This window comes from Peromyscus leucopus, chromosome 18 (assembly GCF_004664715.2).
Source record: "Peromyscus leucopus breed LL Stock chromosome 18, UCI_PerLeu_2.1, whole genome shotgun sequence".
Lineage (NCBI taxonomy): Eukaryota > Metazoa > Chordata > Mammalia > Rodentia > Cricetidae > Peromyscus > Peromyscus leucopus.
The window spans coordinates 25,439,115-25,463,829 of NC_051078.1; positions in this window are offsets into that span (position 1 = coordinate 25,439,115).

Sequence of the window (24,715 nt, forward strand, 5' to 3'; positions counted from 1 at the left end):
TGTATACATAGAAAAGGGAAGTATATTATTGGAAAGTTATATATCAACAATTTATGTGAGGACCTCTCCACCTTAGATACTGTGAAAAGTTCATATTTAGAGGGAACGTTTATATCACTACAATGATGTTTTATAGAGTTATTTCTAAACAGAATTAAAGCACCCTTTTCATAGAGTTAATAATTTTGGTTTCAGGTCAGCCTTTTAATGGGGAGGGCTGCAGGCTTGGGGAAAGCCATCTCTAAACCTAATAAAAATGCTGGTTAATAAGAAATTTTTCATATACCATGAACAAAGGATCCAATAGAATCCAGAAGCTCAATTTTGAGCAATACTTCATCCATCCTGATGAAATTTCAAATATTTATGCCCCAGTATTTGGAGGAAACTCAAGGCAAACATGGTTTTAATTCAGTGATGTTTCAAGTGTGTGTGTGTGTGTGTGTGTGTGTATGTGTGTGTGTGTGTGTGTGTGTGTGTGTGTGTGTGTGTGTGTTTAGGGAATAACAACATAAATCTAACTTGGGAACATGTTGGAAATGCAGATGTCTAGGGTCTAACTCAGACCTAGGACAGCAAAGACTCTCAAGTGAGGGCTGGGAAGCCTGCTTTAAGGAGTCCACAAGGTGATGCAAAAGAAAGTGAAAGTGAGAGAATTCCTGTCACTTTAGTCCCCTGGATTTTGTGGAGCAGAAGGAAGGGAACAGCTATGTCTGAGGAAACACTATTGAGATGGAGAAGTCTCCATTTTAATGTTTATGTGTGCAGGAAATGAGGACACAAATGTGGAAAAGGAACGACCTGGCTCTTAGGAAAGATATGGCACACCCTATTCTGTTTGAGAGAGCTTCAATCTTTGCAACCACTATTAAACATATTTTAAAGGACTGAGCATATACAATAAACATTGGAGTTGCATGTTTTTCTGGGAAAGTGTGAAGCTTGAATGCCAATAAATTTCATAATATATTATATGTAATCTACTGATGGGGAAACTCATGATATTCATAGATGAGTTTTCATCAACAACAATTTGAATGCTCTGTACCTTCTTATACTGTCTCAAAATGTAAGCTGCATGTTCATTGCTTTGGTTTACAAATCCTCTTTTATCCATGTACGTAATGGACATTCAGTGTTAAAATATCATTATAACTACTTTAAAATATTTCATGCACATGTTTCAGATTAGAAACGTCTAGTATTCTTTCTCCTTTTAGTACCTCTCTGCATCTGAGTATACAACTAACTCTATCTCCATAAAGATGTTCACTTGTCTTTTTTCCATTAGCATGAGTAAATATTAATTCAACAGTGTAGATAAATGTGTGTAACAAAAACAGTAAAAGAAACTATTCTGATATCAATTTGAGAGTGTAAAAGCATAGGAGACTTGGAAGGAGTGTACATGGGGAAAGTGATGACATCCTATCTTAAGTGACAATGTATTAAAGAGGAAATTAGGAAAGAAAGGAAGAATAAAAATAAAATGTTGAATTAAAATAATGAAGATGATTCACAATTATTCAACAATTTTGTCTTCAATTAAAATATAAAAGGCACCTTTTATTTACCAGTTGCTTTGGGAGGAGTCAGACTTTAGTTTGCCATATTTACAGATATCTAAATTCTTCATCTTTGATATTTAAAGTACATACAGGGGTATTGTGCCTTAAGTTTTCATAGTGCACTGGTGATTTACAACAGCATGGAAAAAAACTTTCAGGTAAAATTACTTAAATATTTTATTTATCATCATGTTTTTACTATCAGTAAGCCTACATTTATTTATCAACATTTTGGGGGCATTTTGAGACAGACTCACATTTTTTTTTCTTTTAGCTCAGGTTGGCCTTCTATTGTAAATATTCCTACCTCAGCCTAGTGCATGGTATGATTATAGGCATATGCCTACACACCAATTAGACAGCAATTTGTTTTTAATCTCTATTCATTCTTTGAAAATCTTATAGATGTGTAAGATGTGTCTTGATCATAGCTATCCTTCCCTTTGCCCCTTCAACTACTCACAGGACACTTCATCTCCTCTCCTTCCCAACTTTATGTTTTGCCTTTCATAATATTCCTTTATTTTAATACACTAAGTCCAATTATTTCTGCACATAAACATATGGGTATGGGATCGCCCACTAGGCCATAAGAAACCTACCAGTTGATGGCTACCCAAGATCTATCAACCGTCCAAAGCTCCACAGCCAGTGATGAGACCTCAGGATATCTTCATCTATCCATGCTGGAATTTTTAACTGGCTTAACAAAATCTTGTATAGGCAATCAAGATAACCACTGATGCTGTTCATATGTTCAACAGTCATGTCATGTCTAAATGATTGCATTTTACAGTACTCCTTCCCACTCTTTCTGTGCCTTAATGGAGTGGTTGCAGAGAACTTCCCATCTGTGGCCGAGTATTCCCAGTCAGTTATTCTCAGTACTTTGACCAATAATGTCTGTATTAATTACCACCCACTATAATAAGTTTTTCTGAGTGTGGTTGGAAGAAGCACAAATCTATGGTCATAAACACGTATTTAGAAGGCAGTTTGACAACATGACTGATTAACAAAACAACATCAATATGTTCTCCCTCTGGGCATGTATCTTCCCTAGACTTGGGTTTTGACTCTGTTATATTTCTCTTGTGGAGCAGGCTCCAAATAGAATTTAAAAAGTTGTTTTTAAACTTGCTCATCATTATCACATTTTTTATCAAAATATTCAACTTAGGGGGAAACACATTCTTATTTTCAATTTATAGTCTTAAATTATGCATTTAATTAAATCAAGTGTCTAATGTAGTAGAGTTGAGGACCACATGCACCATTATCTAGTAAAATCCCCCGTTGGCTCACTGAAGACACTATATCTTCAGAAGAAATTGAAGAGTGTTATATATGAGTCACCCAAGTGGATTAGAAGTAGGTCCTCTCTATTTATTTTTAAATGATTTAAAATTCTGATTTTTTTAAACTATAAACCTCTGTAAAAGATATCATTACTTTTATGATTATATTCTTATTTATCTTAAAATAAGTTGTAAATAAGTGCATGAATAGAACTGTAGAAGACCCTTCTGCAGCTTTCTGATGATACTAGAAGTCTTCAAGAGAAGCTTGATGTCTTTTTTAAAAAAAACAAGTTTCCAACAAAGATATATAAGGCCATGTTGAAAATGGCTTGATGTGGACTTCTGCTTGTTTACTGTTCTTTGTTTCTAACTAAATTTCTCCTCTTTTTCCTCTGTATAGCATCATCTCTGTGTAGTGCATCTTACTTTGAATCTTACTCATAAGATTACCATTGCATTTTGATCTACTATTTTGAAGAAGAAAAACTAGTCAGGGTGAGGCCATACACTGGTTTTCAGAATTAAAATGGAAAACAGACAGATTTCAGGAATCTCAGTTTAATATCTACTTCACATACTGTGACTTTGTATGTCATCTATAATACAGTATGTAATTGTTTGTTAGAAAAGGATTTTCGGGATAGCAATGTATTCTCTTTTGTAACTCCCAATATTTATAGAGTTAAAGAAAATTTTGGGTAAAGCAAATGCATGTTTTAAATTTTTGTTTGATTTTAGTTTAGATTCTGAGGCAATTTATTAAAGATGCTAAACATTAGTTTATAAGACATGCCAAATTATCTGGCTGTTGGAGCACACAAACACATTTTTCTTTTCTCACTTCATGGGAAAATGAAATACACTAAAATATTTATCCAAAAGTCTGGTTTTTGAGCATTCATTTTGCAACTTTAAGCTGTTGAAAACATAGAAATTCTTCAATCATCAAAGCATTATCATTTTTTAGTTTTCAACCTTATTTTCTTGATGTTCTATAAGTAAATATAACTTTTGAATGTGTTCTTATGTGTTATATCAATTTCTGCATCATGATCTTGTTTTGTGACAGATTTTTCTGGGGATACACAACACACACACACACACACACACACACACACACACACACACACATCTATCCACTCAGATATGGAATTGCTGAATATAGGTGAAGGGTTTCTTACAGGAACAGAAATGACTCGAAGTCAGTTGCATGACTGAAGCCCATTCCTGCATTGTGACAGCTAACCAAAGCTGGAAACTTGGGGTGCACTCTACAGCCTTCACACAGTTACTCTGGTAGGAGTTTAAGTTTTCATGCACCTAAGAACCCTCTGAGTTAGGTAGCTGGATCTGTTGGGGGGGGCTGGCAATGTGATCAGGATCTACAATGTGATCAGGATCTATCCCTGGTGCATAAACTGTCTTTCCGTATCCCATTACCTATGGTGGGACACCTTGCTCACCCTTGATGTAGGGGGGAAGGGCTTGGTCCTGCCTCAACTGAATGTACCAGCCTGTGCTGTCCCCCCGACATGGGAAGACTTATCCTTTCGGATAAAGGGATGGGGGCTCAGAGAGGAAGGCAGGGAGGGAGCAGGAGGAGGGGTGAGAGGGGATCTGTGTTTGGTTTGCAAAATGAATTAATTATTTTTAAAGAACCCTCTGCTTTTCATTTAGGCACTTAATATCATCATTGAGTAACTGTGTAGTCATTTAATGGCCCAATCTCTACTAGACTGTTATCTTCACACAAGCTGTGGAGATACTAGTAACCTGGAGGGATTCAGACAGGCATCTTAACAGTATTTGATTTTATTTATATGGAAGACAAATATTGACTAGTATGTTTACCTTCCACAAAAGAAAGCAACTAAACACTTGACTCCAAGAACTGAAAGAGATCATGTCATGGCAGAAGCTGGTTCCTATTGTCCCCATAAAGGTGTCTTTAGTGCAATATTCATACAATACCCCGAAGAAGACACAGATTTTGTTGTCCTTGTTAAACAACACCTGATGCCATCAGAAAGAGAAATCAGTTGAAGGGAGTCAAGCATGGCAAAAAAAGCCCAAGCATGTTCACTGGATGTGTCCATTGATGAATTAAAAATATGAACAGATTATTGGGATGTGAAGGGAATGTAGAAAGTAGGGTGTTATATGAGGGGGTAGATTTGTCTCTGGTTAAAGCAGTACTCAGAAGTGCTTTTGGGAAATGATTAGCCCATGAGTGTTTTAATGGCATGAATAAATTAATATATTAAAGTATTCAAAATTGATTACATTCTGGAAAGAACTGGAAAAACTGAAGGTCGAGACTACATGTCTGAGACCACAAGCCAAAGTCATATTTCCCATTTTAAATTATTTTCTCGGGTATTTATTAAAGCAATGTAAAAAATAAATTCATTAAAAGAAGGAATGCACAGTGTTTTCAAATAGAGGTCCAGTTTCAGTCTGTTGTATGACTTATTTTCAAATACCAGCTAGTTAGTCTTATTGGTAAAATTAAAGGGAAAAACTCAAGTGTTTGTTGCTGGAGCCATGACATGACGATCACTTAGAGTAGTAGTTAGTTCTCATCCTTCCTAATGCAACCATTTTGTATAGTTCCTCAAGTTGTGGTGACCCCAACCATAAAATTATTTCATTGATACTTTATAACTTTAACTTTAGCTGTGAGGTGGTGGTGTCTGCCTTTAATCCCAGCACTCAGGAGGCAGAGCCAGGCAGATCTCTGTGAGTTAGAGGCTAGCCTGGGCTACCAAGTAGGTCCCAGGAAAGGCACAAAGCTACACAGAGAAACCCTATCTCAAAAACAAAACAAAACAAAACAAACAACCCAAAATAACAACAACAAAACAAAAGAAGCCTTGTCTTGAAAAATCAAAACAAAAAATTAATTGAATTTAATTAAATTATCATAATGTAAATATCTGATATGTAGGATATCTGATATATTTCCCCCAAAGAGGTCATGACAAGCAGATTGAGAACCATTGGTAAAGTTAGAGAAGAACAAGTGCATTTAGACTATTTGAGACTTAAAATTTTCCTAAGTTATTCCAAAAGTATTGTTGTCTTAAACTGATAAATATAAAACAGTCTTTTTTTTATTACAGTGAATTTTCAAATAAACAGAAAACATCTATAGCTCAAAACTGTTACATGTATCTGTTGCATTATTAAAATATATAGACCAGGAACCTGGGGATATGACTGTGTATAAAAGGTACTTGGTGTGCAAATAAGAGGCCCAGTGTTCAAATTCCCAGAATACATATAAAATTTCAAGGGGATAGTACACATCAGAAATCTCAGTGTTTCTATAAGGAAAAAAGGTGTTGGACACAGGAGAATCCCCTGAAACTTTCCAACAAGATAGTCCGGCAGACACAGTGCCAATTCAGGAGACCCTGGCTTGAATAAATTTGAATGTGAGGACAAATACCCGAATTTATCCTCTGAACTTTACAAATGTGCTGTGGCAAACACATGCCTAACTCACACATGAACACACACACACACACACACACACACACACACACACACACACACACACTTATACTCAAACACAGCTACACATATGTCTAACTTACACATAAGCACTCAGACACACATACACACATGCCTATAGTCACACATAAACGTAGAGACTGTTTTGTATTCATCATTTCAAGCTAACAACCTTTTTCATTACTGATAACAGATATAAAATTTGAAATTCTTCTGAACATGTATTTTTAGGTTAGTATAAAAATAAATATATGATTCATATAATACTTGACTAAGGAAACTCTATATTTCCTCAAGAGAATAAGAGAGTAAATTCCATGACTTTTTTTTTATAAAAGTAGAATGTTTTCAAATTTTTGATTAAATAATGAGATGGTTTTATAGTCACTTAAAGACAAAAACCATATATATATATATATATGTGTGTGTGTGTGTGTGTGTGTGTGTTATATATAGTTATTCAATAAACTTTAAGTATTTACTTCATATAAAGAAAAAATTTTAATTATTGAATGATCAAATTTTCCATGATTTCCATGGAGTATTTTAGAATCCACATTTAGCTGCCAGAATCTTCACTATATGACATTATTTTTTATTGTGTTGAAAACCAAATAAAGTGTGATTCTAGATGGGTGAACTCTCTCCGGACTTTTATATTAGCTACAGTAAATTCTTTCTATGCTTAACATTGACCAGTTTCTTAGATTTCAGTCTTAACAATGTTGTTCTATTTATGTATTTCAAGAATGATGAGCTAATTCATCTTTCTATTTACAAGTTGAATTCATACATTCAACTAAGTGATGGGGAAATTGTGCAGTGATGTTCAATAGTTACTCACCACAAAAGAAACTTATAATCAACATATGACCTGTGCTCAATGAGTCTACATTCTTGGTTTCCTTTTCACAGGATTGAAAGAAAGACACACAAAGAATTCAAAGGAGCATGGCTGCTTTATGCAAAACCACAGTGATAGTTCAAAGGGGAAAAATGTTTGCAAAGAAATAGAAGGTCACTTTTGAGACAAAGTACTCAGGGGCTCTGATTATTGTTTGAGGCTTCTTTTCATGAAGTCCAGGAGGAAAGGATAGTTGATAGGGTGGGTAGCAAGGCTGGCTCTCTATTTTGATTGACAGGATTGGGTTATATAACATATTCTCTACTGCCCATTTGTTTTGTATGGTGTGTCTGATATACATATCCAATTCCATATAAACATAAGATGATAAATGAGACTTCCTCTAAAATTTCATGTTAATGACTTGATCATGTTGCACGTGCACTCAAAACCAGTCCAGTGGGTTCAGTCCCTTACCTTACTTACCCCACTGTGTTCTGGAAGAAATTTGAATAGAAACTTAATGAAACAGGGGTACTTGATGGTTGTTAGAGGCAGAGAAACTTATTTCATTATTTGGAGTGTAGTGTACATAACACTTGATTCAAAGGCTGGTCCTGAACTCATTGTTTGGAGAGAAATTTGGATTAATAGTATAAGGTGGTGAGAGTCCAACTTTGCAACGGGCATTGTTTGAAAAGGGGTGTATTTACAGCTTGGGAGTTCCAATTGATATTCTGTTTCTTATGTATGACTGCCATATATTCCTCTGAGAAGTATATTTAATACTGTCTTTTGTTTTGGGGAAATGCCAAAATTGAAAATTTAATACACTTAAATAAAGCACTTGCTGCCAAATTGTATGACTTAAAGTCAATCTCTGGGACCCAGATAATAGAAGAAGAAAAAACAACTCCTGTAAATTGTGCTCTGACCTCAAAGGTATATGCAGTGGGATGTTCTCCTCACCCACAAATAGATAAAATAATAAATAAATAGGTGTGTTCCCCAAGTTTCTCATCACTTGACATTTTATTATGCTAGTATTTGCTTTTCTTCTTACTAGAATTCCCACCATTTTGAACTCAGCATACATATTCAGATGAGCACCAGGAGTAAAGGAAACATCCAATTATGCTTGGCTAAACACAATAACTTTAATTCTAATATTCATAGATTACTGAAATGTTTGTTTCACTTTTAGAAAGCATTTGCTATGTATATATATGTGTATATATATATATATATATATTACAAATTTAAAAGGCAAATATATTTATGAAATGAATTAATTGTAAGGAGTGTAACAAGAGAAATCAAGTGGGGTTAACTGCTAAACCATGTAACCTGTGAGTCAATATTACTATAGATTTTGAACATTTTTCTCAATGTGTTCCTTGTTCTTGTATTTGTTTCTTTTCAATTAAACTTCAATACTCTATAGGTGGTTCTCACTTACTAATTTATTTCAATACACAGAAGAGGAAAAAACCTCATTAAGTGAGAAACTTTTGGTTTATTAACTATTGTCTTCAAGAGATTGTCAAACAATTGTCTGTACATTTTACTGATGAATTTTTGCACAGTTGATTAGAAATAATTACCACGTTGTATTGATAGATCATGTCCTCTTCTTCACCTTTCCTGATCTCCTAATTGTCCTCTCTCTGTCCTCATTCCATCTCCTCCTTTAATCCTCTATCCCTAGTTCTGCAATCTGACTCTTAATTACTCAATCTGTCAATTCATTAATTAACTAATTATGATTGGTTCTTTGACAATTTCATATACTTTCACCATGTCCATCCCCTCAACTCTTTTTTCAGGTTCCCCCACTTCCCTACACACCCAACTCTGTTGTCTTTTCTTTTCATATTTTTTCTTTTTGCTTCAAGACAAAATTGTGATACCAAGATAGCCTAGGACAACTTAGGAAAACACAATTTTAAACATTTTATTTTGTCCTTCTCCAGTGTTGGCATTTGCTGATGTCTGTCTACTCTCAGTTATCTACCAACTGCTACAGGATTTTGACAGAAGGGTCCATCAGTAACTTCCTGGATGTGAAAATACTTGTGTGTGTGTGTGTGTGTGTGTGTGTGTGTGTGTGTGTGTGTGAGAGAGAGAGAGAGAGAGAGAGAGAGAGAGAGAGAGAGAGAGAGAGAGAGAGAGAGATGGTTTGATGTTAGTTTTCCTCCATATAAAAACTGCACAAACTGGGCCTGTAAGTTATGTAATATGAAATGTCAGAGTGAGTGGTTAGGGGTAACTGCTCAGAAGGCAGATTCTGTGAAACATAGTCAGCTTATTAATACGGCATTCACTACAAATCTAGGGATTTCAAGACTCCATTTTTATAAGGTCCTTGGAATTTTATATATACTTTCAATTTGAAATTTATTCATAATCCCAGTAAAACATCAGAGTGTTTACATACAATAAGCTTGTCCTGAGTCTTGTCCTATCTGATTTCACTAAAATAATAGGTGGGGGGATGGTATTTTTAGAACTAAATATGTCAAAGCTATTTTCTCATTTTCTGTCTCATAATTTATATTAAAATTATGCAACTAGAGATTCTGGCCATGTGAGTACGTTAATAAGTCAGAAATTGGAAGAAAAGGATAGGAGAAAGCATTTTACATTTGAGATTCATAGTAAAAGGTAAAAAACTATCATTTTCATTTTGCATATTCTCTTTAGAAAAACAATTGGTGTAGGAAAATCTCTTAAATTAATTATTTCTTATAGTGCTACTGATCATATTCTGGCAAGGATCATCTTCTCATTACTATATTTTATGAGGTATGCATATTCAAGTTCTTTCCCAGTGACTCTGTTGTGCCTGGATTATTTTAAGGAAATTATCTACAGTTTAGTTGGATTTAAACACTGGAAACAAGGCTGAGCGAGGTATCCCACCATAGGGAATGGGCTCCAAAGAGCCAGTTCATGCACCCAGGATAACCCCCTCTGAAGAGTGGATGGAGTGTGGGGTGGGGGAAGGTGGAGGGTTGGGAGAAGGGGATGGAGAGAGAACTGTGGTTGGTATGTAAAATTTAAAAACAAATGACTAAATAAAAATAAACACTGAAAACATTTTACTTTATAATTATTTTTTTTTTGAAAATCTATTTGAGGTTTGAAGTCATGTAAAGTATGTACAAAACTTAACATACTAGGTATGTGATAGCTTCTTTTATCATAAAAGAACAGCTTATTTTTCTTAGTAAAATGTTCACGAAAAACAATTGTTGGAGCAAAAAACATTTGAGGACTGCTGCAAAGCAGTCTTTCTGGACTTGGCAAGCCACATAAGAACTCACAACAGCAGAGACCACGCATACAAAATCTGCACAAGAGCAAGCCAACCTAATCCTAGTATGGACTGGGGAAAGCTCAGGAAATCCCTGTCCATGTTCAAGAGCTATTGGCAATCGATGGCTGCTTGGCGAGTGAGATGGCCAGTTATCCTCAGGAAGACGACCCCTGATAGACTGGCTGCTTATGCTCCAGTTGAATGATGCTACGTATACACGCACAGAGGAAAAAGTAGGGGAGTAGAAGTAAGTAGTCTGATGTAGAGAGTGTAGCAGATTTTATCAAAACACATAATATGCATACATGAAATTCTAAAACAATAAATTAAAAAAATCAACTTAAATATATATCACCAAAATGGTCATGCTTACAAACCTGCTAGGGCTTTTCTGTACTCTCTACCAGAGAGACTGGAAAGATAATATTCATTTTTAGTAACAAAATATTCAGAAATATTCTGAATACAGGTTGCAATATAGTTAACAAGTTTTCAAATTAAGACAAAGTAAATATCGTAAAAAAAATATTCATTTTTCTTTTTTCCCACTAGCACCAAGATGTAAATATATCTAGACCTGTCCTCATAATTATGACTATTAATCAATTTAGTAGCAGTATGCAACTTGTACCCAGATGAATGCAAATATTCAGCTTCCTATTCCCAAGGTGGTGCTGATTATGTTGAAATAATCATGTAGGCTAAAACAAATGCTCTACCATGGAATCCATTAGTTCAGATGAAAAGCATCCCAGAATGAATTAATACTCTCAGTGCACTGTACATTTTTAGACCATTTCAAAGACCATGAATGATATCTGGAAAAAAGGTTAGATTGCTCAATGAAATGATGGTGTTTGGGACTCCAATATACTTTTTAAACAAAATTTCCTTCTGCCTGAATTGCCTGAAAAAAATAATATTAGCAGTTGTGTTTCCATTCATGGCCACAAAATAACCTTTAGCTTCATCTTGATTTTGTTTGAATTCGAAACACTGCCTGTTTGAATAATGATTGCCACTCATATTTGAGAGGAGAGATTAATCCTATCCACTCTCTTTATGACTATCTTTGTAAAACCGAGTTTCTCAAAAATTGCAATAATAACATAACTAAAATATATTATAATAAAAATATCAACTGGAGGATGTAGGAAATTTTCTGATGTAGATAATTTTATTTTCTTTACAAGTATTCAGTTTTCCTTACTTGTCAATTTAGTAATCAAAAATAATTGAAATCAAGGTAAAGGACAAACAGATTGCATCATACTTACAAATGTGAATGTATATATTCAAACTTATTATATATTTCATAGTTATAAATCTTAAAAAACAAATCCTGGAGTTTCTGAACTTATTAGACTTGGATATGACTTGTTTATATTGTGTATATATAACTTTTTACTGACGAGAGTAAAAGCTGCAAGTCTACAACACTTTTAGGACTTCATTGTGCATACATGAAATTCTAAATCAATAAGTAATGATTTCATTATGGAAAACAACTAACTTCATAGAAATTAAGTGAAATGTCAATCTTAAAATAACTAATAATATGGAGTTTGAGAGATGACTCAGTGGTTAAGAACACTGGATGCTTTTACAAGGTACCTGGGTTACATTCCCAGAACCCACAAACAGCTGACAAAGCTCTCTAGTCCCGGGGGTTCAATACCCTCTTATGGCTTCTGTTGGCAACAAACACTCATGTGGTAAACAGATATATATGCAGGCAAAATTCCAACACAAATAAAATGCAAGTAAAAAGTAGTCCAATGCAGTGTAGAGACAAATATTAAACCCAAACTCTTTGATGACAGAACCCAGATGATTAACAATGTACTATGTAAGTATAACTTGTTGGTTATGAACATGTACTTGCTGCATAAATCAACTTATATTCATTTCAACCTTTAAGTTTTTCTATAAAGAAGCTGATATTTCTGATTCAAAGATGAAGAAGTAAATACCACTGGTGGCTTAAAACAATCAATGTCTTAATTAATGGCATGGGTTATAGTCAAGAATTAATTGCTGAATCACAAAAAAATACCCAAGCTTATTTTATATACAATATTTTTCTTTTTTAGTTTAAAATAAAATCTCTCTCCAGTATAATAGAGTTACTACTGATGCATAAAATTATTTAAAATGCATTTATTTCACCAGACAAAGTCAGGAGACCATAATCAAATTAATTTTGGTTATTTTTTAATGTGATGTTTTTGAAGTCAATAATCATTAGAGACAGACTCTGATCTCAGCCAGTAATTATAGCATTAGAGTGTCATTTAGTTTCCTGGGAACTTCAAAGAATAATAAAAGTTAATAATGCTATAGGTGTCTTTATTTCAGGCACTGTTCTAAACACTTTGCATATTTGATTTCACTTAATAGTCACAATTTGCATTGCATAATTATTATCAATGTTCTATTTTACAGATAAAAGGATGCAAAAATAAAAACTGAAGATTCAAAATACTTGTAGCTACATTTGCTGTAATGACCTTCTCTGCATTTTTTGTCACTGTTACTAAGAAGGAAAGAGCCAGTCAAGATGTTACTATAAAATTCAGCATTAAGTTTTAAGCAATGTGTCACAGTGTAATTGTTTCATCTAATTGATGGTATAATGCTCATTTTCCTTTCATTTACAAGATTATAGTTTTTTCCCTATATTTAAAGATTATCATATTTATACAAATATTTACTGGATGAAATTTCTCAAATATATTGTTTGTTGTAACAAAATGAAACTTCAAATACAATATCTGAGGAAAACTTGTTACCATGTAAATACTAAATGCTTCATAAATTGGACTTCTCAATAACACTGGATCCTTTTTTGGACATGGGTTAATTGTTGGAGTGATTTATACATTGTCAGGTTCAGAATACCTTAATTAGTAGTAAAATAAAGGCCTCACAATTTCAGAGATATGCACATATACACACATAGTCATATAAATACACAGATAACAAAGATGGATACATTTATGTATGTAACAACAACCAATGAAAAAAGAGGCCATGAATTCGAAACAGCAAGGGAAGGTGTATGGAAGGGTCTGGATGAAGGAAAGTTAAAGGAGAAAGGATGCAATTATATTATAGCCTCACACAAAAAAATAACTTTTTACAAAACACTTTAATTTCTAATGACCACGTTCTACTTGGGTATTGTATTAGGGTGTGAAGAGACACCATGACCACAGCGACTCTTAGAAATAAAAACATTTAGTTGAGATGGCTCACTTACAGTTTCAGAGGTTTAGTCCAACATTCTCATCATGAGGAACATGGCAGCATGCAGGGAGATAGGCTGGAGCTGAGAGTCCTGCATCTCAGATGATTCAGAGGCAACAGGAAGTTGACAGACTGTCACACTGAGTGAAGCTTAAGAAAAGAGACCTCAAAGACTGCCCCCATAAGGACGCACTTCCTCCAAAAAAGCCACACCTCCTAATAGTGCCACTCCCTTTGGGGGCCATTTTCTTTCAAACCACCATATTATGTTCTCAGTTTTCAATTGTTTATAAATAGTCATTTTTCTGAGTTCTAGGAAGTAGAAAGGTTTTATTATTTATTCTAAAGTGAAGATATTTATATGTCTGAATTCATCATTTTTATTTGGCAGAGGTAAGAAGTAGCTTTACATAGATTCCATTAAAATTGATTGTCTTCAGCTGCCAAGTTCCTTAAAACAATATACTTAAAACTAAATATTTGCTAAGGCATTTTGAGCCAAATGGTAGAATAGGCTGATATAGTACTTATCTTAGTAGGTATTTAGGTATACGTCTATGGAAAGGAATAAAAGGATGGTAGTATAGCAATTATAGTAAATTTAAAGGCAAAATAGTATTGGGTATTAAACCCAGGTGACAGTATACAGGGAAATTTTGAAACTTGTAGAACAAGATGGCATAGCATTATTGAAATCTGGAACTATATTTAATGTAAATATATATCCTTGAACACAACTTTCAGAATTCTTGGATTTGTTCTCCATCTTGTATGCTTGAATCTTAAAAGTTTTGTCTCTTACATAAGTTTATTTAGCATTACAACCTTTTTCTGAAGGGAAGAAACATCACAAACTAAAATTATACTCAACATAGGATAAACATCAGAAACATCTGCACAGATGGCAATTTAGTTTTGGTTGCACTGATACCTTTTTAGAATTCTAATGACTATCTTGGAAGTTTTGTGGGTCTGTCTTCTAAAGTAACACATTTTCTAAGCAAATTGGTTTTTCATCTATATATGAGCTGTCAGCAACATATGGGCTTTAAAACTTTTCTTTGGATATTTTCTATTTGTTTTAGTCTTGACATTATCTTTCATATTTTCTACTTATTTCTCTTTTATTTGTTCTTTTACAATGTCTGTCTGTCTTTATCTCCATTATAGAATACCTTAGGAATTTTTAAGTCAGGTAGGTACAGATACCATTTACTTCCTTATTTTTCCAAGCTTATTTGATATTTTATGCAATTTTATGATTTATTCCTGGAACAAAATCAAAGACACATAAATCTTTAGTATATACTTCCATAGATTTTTGCAAAATAGAAGTACTAGTCTAGATATACAAACTAAGAGACAGAACTTGACCAGTGTTGTAGAAGACAATCTTGCACTCCACCTTAGTCATTACTTCTCTCTGTGGCTTAAGTTTTCTCCAATCCTGCCTGGCCCACGGTCAGGACAAATCCCTCTCACCCCCCAGTCCCGCAGCTGCTCAGACCCAACCAAGTAAACACACAGAGACTTATATTGCTTACAAACTGTATGACTGTGGCAGGCTTCTTGTTATCTAGTTCTTCTATCTTAAATTAACCCATTTCTATTAATCTATACTTTGCCACGTGGCTCATGGCTTACTGGTGTTTTACATCCTGCTCCCCATCGTGGTGGCTGGCAGCATCTCCCCCACTCAGTTTTCCTGTTCCCCCAAATCTCCTCTCTGCTAGACCTGCCTATACTTCCTGACCAGCTACTGGCCAATCAGTGTTTTATTTATCAATCAATCATCCACAGCATCTCTCCTTAAACCTATCATTCTCTCTAATTCTCTTTGTATGGTTTAAAGTAAATGGAATGAGACAGTAATTATTTTCTTTGTTTTGATATCCATCCATCCATCCATCCATCCATCCATCCATCCATCCATCCGTCATTCATCCATCCATTTAGTTAGTTATTTTTGAGAAGGAGTCCAATGTATCTCAGGTTAGTCTTCTGGCTGGAGCAGTCTGTGGTTGAGTAGAGGGTCTCTGCCTAAGTTGGGGGCTGGAATTCTGATGCCTGGATGCCCTCTGGTCTAGCAAGGTGTTGCTGCCCAATTTTGGGTCTAGCATTCTGACCATGTTCATGACCTCTATTCTGGTCAGGGGTCCTCTGGGGTTCAGGATGCTAGCCTGGATTTTGTTGGGGTAGGAGGCTTCTGCCTAAATTTTTTGGTCTCTGGGATTCAGGATGCTGGTTGGACACTGGTGAAGGAAGAGGCTTCTTGTAGCGGTATTGCCTGGGACACAGTGTCAAGGAGAGAAGGGGTGGTTGGGGTTATGCTGAGCAGGCATGGGCAGAGTGGAGACATGGTCTTATCTGGCATTCAGGATGCTGGCCTGGACTCTGCTGGGGTAGAAGGCTTCTGGCAGAGGTGTGAGTCAGGATATGGTGATGAGGAGAAGAGAAGCAGTTATGGTTATGCTGGGTAGGCAGGTACAGGCAGGACCTGCGGGATGCTGTTATCTTGCTTGGTTTTCAGGGAGCTGGTTTGGCCTCTGATTGGGTAGGAAAGTTCATTTTCTTAATTGTTTCACAGAAATATTATTTTCCACGTCTTCTCTCTCTCTCTCTCTGTCTCTCTCTCTGTCTCTCTCTCTGTCTCTCTCTCTGTCTCTCTCTCTCTCTCTCGTCTTCTCTCTCTCTTTCTTTCTCTCTCTCTGTATATATGTAACTGTCTTAATTGCTTTTATGTTAACTCACAGGTGAAAAACATTGGTAAAATAATTGCAAGAAAGTTTGTTCATAGGCTATATGATCCATATGTTCATTTCTAATATACATTCATAAAATAAAACTTTTAGTTAAGATTTTGGGTGTAATTCCTACATACAAGTCTTTTATAAGTCACTATCTCACCCATATCCATGTGAAGTATTGCAAATAAATCACAGACATTACTGTTTTGTCAGTTTTTCCATTTTCATTTATTTCCTAATCATATTTCTTTTTATTAGTCTTTTAATATGTATTTTTATTATTTTCAATTATGAGTGTGTATATGAAGATGCATGCAGGTTTCCAAGGATGCCAGAGGCCTAGGATTCATTCAACTGGAGCTGTAGTTAAAGGTGGTTGTGAGTAGTTCAATATACGTTCTGGGAACTGAACTCAGGTCCTCTGTAAGAACAGAACATGCTGTTACTCACTGAACCATCCCAACAGGCCTCTTAGTCATGCTATTTCTTACAGATGAGGTGATCTTTCTCCAACTACCAAGCCATAAGTAAACAACATGTGATGTTGTTCATGTTACTTCATATTTCTTGAACTGCATGGAATTATGGCCAGGATGATACTATGGCAGTAGAATAAACACCTTTAAAATTATATTCCATAACTGAACTTGCATATCCTGTGAAAATATATGTCCATCACAAGGGAAAATTAAGGCTTTTGAACAACTGACCTCAAAATACAGAAATTAACCTGGATGACCATGTGAGATAATGTCATTACCATGGGTCTCTACAAGGAAGAACCAAACAGTAATATGAGAAGATGAGAGACAGCATTTTGTCAAACCTGACTGCTGACTGCTTGTTCTGCAGGTAGAAAAGACACATAACCAAAAAAAAAAAAAAAGTACAGGCTGGTTCTATATATAAAAACAAGGATCAGTAGAGATTTGGCTTCTGGAAATGGAGTCCAGCCATGCCCACTAAAAATACAGCAGCGAATTTGAGATTGCCCAATGGGCAGAGAGTGGAAGAACTTTGCCAAATATGATTTTAAAAATTAACTTTATATGAGTATATACAACACTCAACTAGGAACACAAAGCTCTATTAGTAAGGACTCAGAAGTAATTAATGATATATTTTCTTGTCCATTTGCTATGGTACAGTATGATAAATTTACTTGTCATCCAAATATTGATAAATTTAAAATATTTATTCACTTTTCTTTATATGCCTCTTTTCTGTCTTCATAAAAGAGTGTATTTCTTCTTGAAGTATGATTATGACTTCCTTGGTCCTCTTTTACTGCAATGTTCTGTTTGTATTGTGTTTCCTTCTGTTTCTTATAAATAATCGGTTTCACTAAATGGCAGCATCTGCAGTCAATGGCTTTGTCTGCTCCTGCACTAAAATGATTCACAAATATTTACTTTCAGTATGGACTTCCCAATTGAACTCCTGATTGCTTGTTTAATGAGCACACTTAATAAGATGTCCCTCAGGCAATTAAAAATCAACACGTTGAACATTGAATGCATTATCTATCAAATCAACTTCACTTTTATTCCCTGTCCAATTTGGGAGGAGTACCCTCATTCTAATTAACCAAACAATGCTCTTGGGTCAGCTTTGGCACATTTTTCTATGGCTTTATTCACATTCTCCACACACCAAAGAGTCTGATACTTCGTTTTCTTTCTAATAGTTATTGATCATTTACCAACAGTCTGATATTGTTCAATTCAATCAAATTGTTAATTAGCCTAATCCTAATTACAAAATTATAGGTCATTTTTAATATCAGACTCATTTTACAATAACATCTTGGACAAGGAAAGCTATTACCTAAGAATACACAGCAGTTAGAATACCTGAAGGGGTTGGGAGTCTGGGAGCTCCTGCAGCCTGTGATTAAGATAATCCTGTGTTTCCTCTTGAACTCACAATCTCTATTTCATTCACAAAAACCTCTTATTTCCTGATCACATTTTTTTCTTTTCCTTTATTTGCTTTTCATTTCTTGTTTGAATACCTAGCAGGCTATCTTTTTATAATATGATATAAATCTAAGTTCAAGAAAGATGCAATGTGTACTGTATGAAAAAGAAATTGAAGGATGGGATAACAAGTCTTTTGGAGCCTGGAAGAAAAGATACAGATGTTAGACACGGGATTCCATGCTTGAATTGCTGGGTTTGCTTTTGTTTTGATCTGACTGTTTCTTGTAAAACATGGGTTTTTCTCTTTTGGGATAGAGAATCACCCTGCCTCATGATCTGTTGAAATTATATAAATTACTTCTAATTTTAATAGGAGCCTATATTTAAGAGACTTGGGAGTTTTAAAAGATACTTCAGGAATTTAAAGTCGTATTATATCTTATGAAATAAGCATGGGGCTTTGGGGACAGAAGATGATAGTAGGTTATGATGTAAAAGGTATGTGTTTGAGTGTTAGGTTGACAAAGAGTGGAGTGTGATAGTTTTCCAATTCGATATAACCGAGAACCACCTGGGAAGGGAATCTCAAAGAGGGATTGTCTACATTTGGTCATCCTATGGACATTTCTGCAGGATTTTGACTTCATTAGTTGGTTTGGGAAGACCTACCGCATTCCAGGTAGCACTATTTCCTAAACAGGAATGGAGAAACTGAGATGAATGAAAACTAAACAATGAGCATTCATGTATTCTTTTCTTTTTGCTCTTGACTGTGGATGTGATGTAACATATAATTAGCTTGTATATTATGGTCAGTAACCTGGAACTGTGAATTAAAATAATCCTTCTAATTTAAACTGCTTTTTATCAGAATATGTATCCCAGCAACAAAAATGAAAATGAAACAATGAATGTTATTAAATATTGAATAGTTTTCTATTGAATGAGTTATTTATAACACTAGTGTTAAAAGATTAATTCATGCTAAAGTTGTGGTTCAGCAGTTAAGATCACTTGTGGTATTTGCAGAGGACCCAGGTTCAAAGCACCCACATGGCAGCTGATAGTTTTCTGTAACTCCAGTTTCAGGAACCTGGCACCGTTTTCTTGTCTCTTAGGGCATTAGGTATGCTCAGAGTCAATATACCTACATACGCTCAAACAGAAACACTTCCCCACATATCATAAAAGAAAGTTTTTTTTTTTTTAAAAAGGATAATCTACTATAGAACATTTATTTCTTATTATATATAGTAGCCACAGTTAAACTATCTCTTGTGTTATTTATGGGAAAAATGGTTGCTTCAAGTTGGGACAATCTCTAATCACTATTAGGAGGATTTGTGCATACCTTAGGAGTAAGACTTTTGTTGCACAGGATAGGCATTGTTTAGGTGCCAAACAGTTTTCTAAAGTAGTTGAATGAGAACACATGGCTGATAACAGTGTATGAGTCAAGTATCTCAATTCCTGATTAAGTTTGCTATTTTTAAAGTTTTTCATTTCAGTCACTCTGGCCCACGTGTTTTATAGCACAGTTGAGGTTTTCCCAGGCTTCTTAAATCATATTGATCCAATTTCTGGTTTGTTTCCTTCTTTGTTTTTAAAGTATACCTTGTGTCACATTACTCTGCATGGGTTAATACATTTTAAAAATATCATTTACTGGTATTTATTGGGCTTTGGCAGCACATCAATTTAAATATATTTTTACAGTCCACTATATTTAGCTAGAAGGTAATAGTACCCATTTAAATTGAAAAGGAAATATTCTTTAAAATGCACTTATATAAAATGATTTCATTTTATTTACAAATAGAGTAATTTTAAAAAATGAAACACTCTAATCATTTCCCTCTCTATTCTAGAAACACTTATTATGATAAATAACAGTTTAACATAGCATTATTATTCCGACTTCACTATTTTACACTCACTTTAGCTTATGAGTATTTGTTCTCTGTAGATTCATTAAAGTTATATCAATCACAGTGATCTGAATTTAGAAACCAGACTTTGGTATGGCAGTTTTTTGTTGCTCATTTTCTCACACTTACTTAATTTTTAGGTGTAAAGAATTCCTTTAGATTCCTGGGAATCCACAGGCAATACTGGTCAGGGAAGGAAATAGATCTTCACTGTCTCTCCTTTTCTCCAAATCCAACCCCCGAGTCTCATCTCCAACTCTGTAGCACACCAACTCACTGGGGCTTCTCTTGAACTCTGTCCCAATTTCCAGGAGACTAACCAGATCTTGGTTAAAAAAACAAACCAAAACAACAACAACAAAAACCACCCTCCTATCTTTCCTCTTGTGAGCCTGCCATGCCCCATCCCCTTATAGTCCATCCCTATTATTGAATATCAGCTTCCAATACCTAGATACAATTTGTGCTGTGAACCTCCAGTGGCCACTCCTGGCAGGATCCCCAAAAAGCATTTCGTATCAGGCAAAAGATACTCTCTTCAGAACCAGAGAGGATATCAGAAACCAAAGGGGGGGGGGGGACACTCACCCAACACACATGAGACAGTATATCAGCACCTAGCATTACAATCTTCCCGAAGCCAGATGCCTAGATGCTAACATAAAAACACAATCAGTAATGGTAAGGATAATGTCTCCAGCCACTCTACCACAGTAGGTCCTAAAAAATGACACAGAGGAAGCACAAGACAAGGACCTTAAAATAGTCTTCAGGAATATGATAGGTTCTCAGTTACTCCATAAAATAGAAACAGAAAGAACATTACCCAATTCATTTAAAAGTCCACAGTTACCCTGCTACCTAAACATTTAAAGACCAAATAAAGAAAGAGAATTCCAGGCCGGTTTCTCGGGTTCTGTTATGAACATAGATTTAAAAAAAAAAAAAAAAAAAAAAAACAAAACTAAATAAACTGCTTCCAAACTGAATCCAAAAACACATTGAAAAGGTATCCAACAAGATATAATAGGCTTCATCATAGAGATGCAGGGATGGTACAACATACATAAGTTGATAAATGGAGTTCATCTTATAACCAAACTGAAAGACAAAAACCCCATGAACATCTCATTAGATACAGAAAAGGCCTTTGACAAAACCTAACACCCCTTCATGATAAAAATCTGAAGAGATTAGGGATACAAGAAACAGACCTCAACATAATAAAGGCAGTGTACAGCAAGCCCATAGCAAACATCAACTTAAATGGAGAGAAACTAAAAACAATTACACTACAAGTGCAAGAAGATAAGGTTGCCCACTCTCTACATATCTATTCAACATAGTACTTGAAGACTTAGCTAGAACAACCAGACAATTGAAAGAGATCAAGGGGGTAAAAATGTAAAGAGAAGAAGTCAAAGTATCTTGTAGATAATGTGAGAGTATACATAAGTGACCCTAAAATTTCCACTTGGAAACTGCTATAGCTAATAAACACTTCCAGCAAAGTAGAAGAATAAAAAATTCAATAGAAACTAACCAGTAGCCTTTCTATACTCAAATGACAATGGGACTGAGAAGGAAATCAGGGGAACAAATAATAAAACATTTGTGTTAATTCTACCCTTGCAAGTTTAAAAACTTGTATGATAGAAGATTAAGACACCAAAAAAAAAAAGAAGAAGAAATTGAAGAAGATATCAGAAGATGGAAAGATTAACTCCATTCTCATGTGCTGGTAGGGTTAATATAGTAAAAATGACCATTCTACCAAAAGCAGTCTAGAGATTCAATACATTCCCCATACAAATTCCATCACAATTCTTCAAAAACCTCGAAAGGACATATTTTAAAAAAACAAAAACTATTTTAGATAGAAAAATATTATAAATAAAAATGTATATCAGAACTAGAAAGATTTAAAACTATGCATTGATGTAAGCTAGTAAATAACATATTTAGTATAGTTATTCCTATTTTATAGCCTGTAAAATGCGACTATTTGTTATTTGAAGATCTGTTACTCTTAGAATTTGTCATGTTGCTTTATAACATTAGCATGAAATTCTAATTTAAAATAGATGATAAAGAATGATATGCATTTTTTAATTGGAACCTTATAACCCTTAAATAAACAGTTTCAAAATTTAAAAAAGGACGTCTTTCAGCTTCATATGGATAATGCATGCGCACGCACACACACACACACACACACACACACACACACACACACACACAGAGAGAGAGAGCAAATACCTAAAATAATCCTAAATAATAAAAGAACTGCATGAGGTATCACCTTTTCTGACCTGAAATTGTCCTGTAGGTCAACAGTAATAAAAACAGCATGATGTTTACACAAAATAGATATGTTGACAGTGGAATTAAAAACCCAAACATATATCCACACATCGATGGACACCTGATTTTTGATAAAGAAGCCAGAAATATACACTGTAAAAAAACCACCATCAACAAAATGGTGCTGGTAAAACTGGATGTCTGTATGTAGAATAATGCAAATTGGTACATATTGATCACCCTGCAGGAACTTCACTCCAAATGGTTCAAAGACCTCAACCTAAAACCATATACACTGAAAATCGTGGAGGAGAAAGTGAGGAATAGCTTTGAACTCATTGGCACAGGAAAAGGCTTTCTAGCCCTAGCCTTAAGATCAATAATTAATAAATGGGACCTCATGAAACTGAAAAACTTCTATATTGAAAAGGACACTAGGAAAAAGAGGTGGCCTACAGAGTGGTAAAAAATTGCTATATCAACCACACATCTGGTAGAGGTCTACTATCAAAAATATAAAAAGAACTTAAAACAAAACCCTAGATATCAAGAAAACAGATAAATATATAAACATATATATAAACAGAGAATTCTCAAAAGATTAAACTCATCGGGCTAAGAAACACTTAGAGAAAAGTTCAACAAACTCAGCTATTCAACATCCAGCAAATTGAATGCTATTTCATTGCTAATACTGTAGATTGCATCCCAAAACTGACTTCAAGACCCTATTGCTGAATACAACACCTACATGACTCACCAAACACGTAGAAGTCGAGAGGTGTCTACATAGAGCCTTCACCAATATATCCTACTGTCTGTGCTACAGGAAGGTACTCTGCGTGTTACCAAAGCAGACTTGTAAACACCAAGTCATTCAAACACCCTTTAGTTACAATTGTGTACTGCCTGCAAGATATGCTATTACAATGACGTCACAAGGCTTATGGGAATAACCAACCCTGATTTGTCTTATGGAACTCACACTCAGTAATGCTTTGCTGACCAAGATCCTGAGACTAGATAGTCCAGGGACCAAGGTGAAAAGCAAATACTAAAGGAATATAGCAACAAAATGACTCCCAATGACATTTTGCAATACTCATAGATCAGTGTCTTGCTCTGCCATCATCAGAGAAGTTTCCTCCTGCAGCAGATGGGAACAAATACAGAAACCCACAGGCAGACAATGTGAATAGAGTGAGAGACCTTGAAGCACTCAGACCTAACTGGGATGTCTCCAACACCCCCCACCCCAGGAAGTGCTCAGGGAACCCTGTAGAATAGAAGGTGAAAAGAGTGTGAGAGTCAGAAGTGATGGAGGAAACTAAGTAATAAACGGCCTTCTAAACACAAGAAGACTGGCACACTTACGAATTTACAGAGACTGAGTCAGCATTCACAGGGCCAGCATGGGTCTGAGCCAGATGCTGTCCTAGAGCTGAAAGGAGAAGTGGACACATGTGCCCATACCTCACCCAAAAACCACCTCCAATTGATAACCGCTTGCAAGTGAAATTTTAGTTTTTTCTAAGGAAGTCTCACTGGGAAAACCGACTACTCTAGAAAGGGAGGTTGCATGCCCAGCAGCAGATGGCCAACAGAAAACAAATGCAAAGGAATCCTTGAAGGTTCCTTTTCCCCTACTGCCAGCTCAGGGCTTTTCTTTGATTCATTTTTAAAACTGAATCTCTTTTTGAGTCTTCTATCTTTATTTTTATTTCTATTTTATGCTACTTTTTACCCTTCAAGCCCTTTAGGCATGCCTATTGTGGCTCCCAGCTCTGTGTGATTCTGAGATTCCAGAATGTGTGAATGAGTGAGACTCTGTGTCTGTATCTGTTTCGTGTCCTTTTCTGGGCTCTTTTTCTTCTGCTACCCTCCCCCATTCTGCATTGTTAGTTTTTGTTTTATTTTATTGTATTATTATTCTTTATATGTCTATTTTATAACAAGAGACAGCAAGGGGGTAGATCTGGATTGGATTGAAGTGGGGGAGGAACTGAGAGGTGTAGAG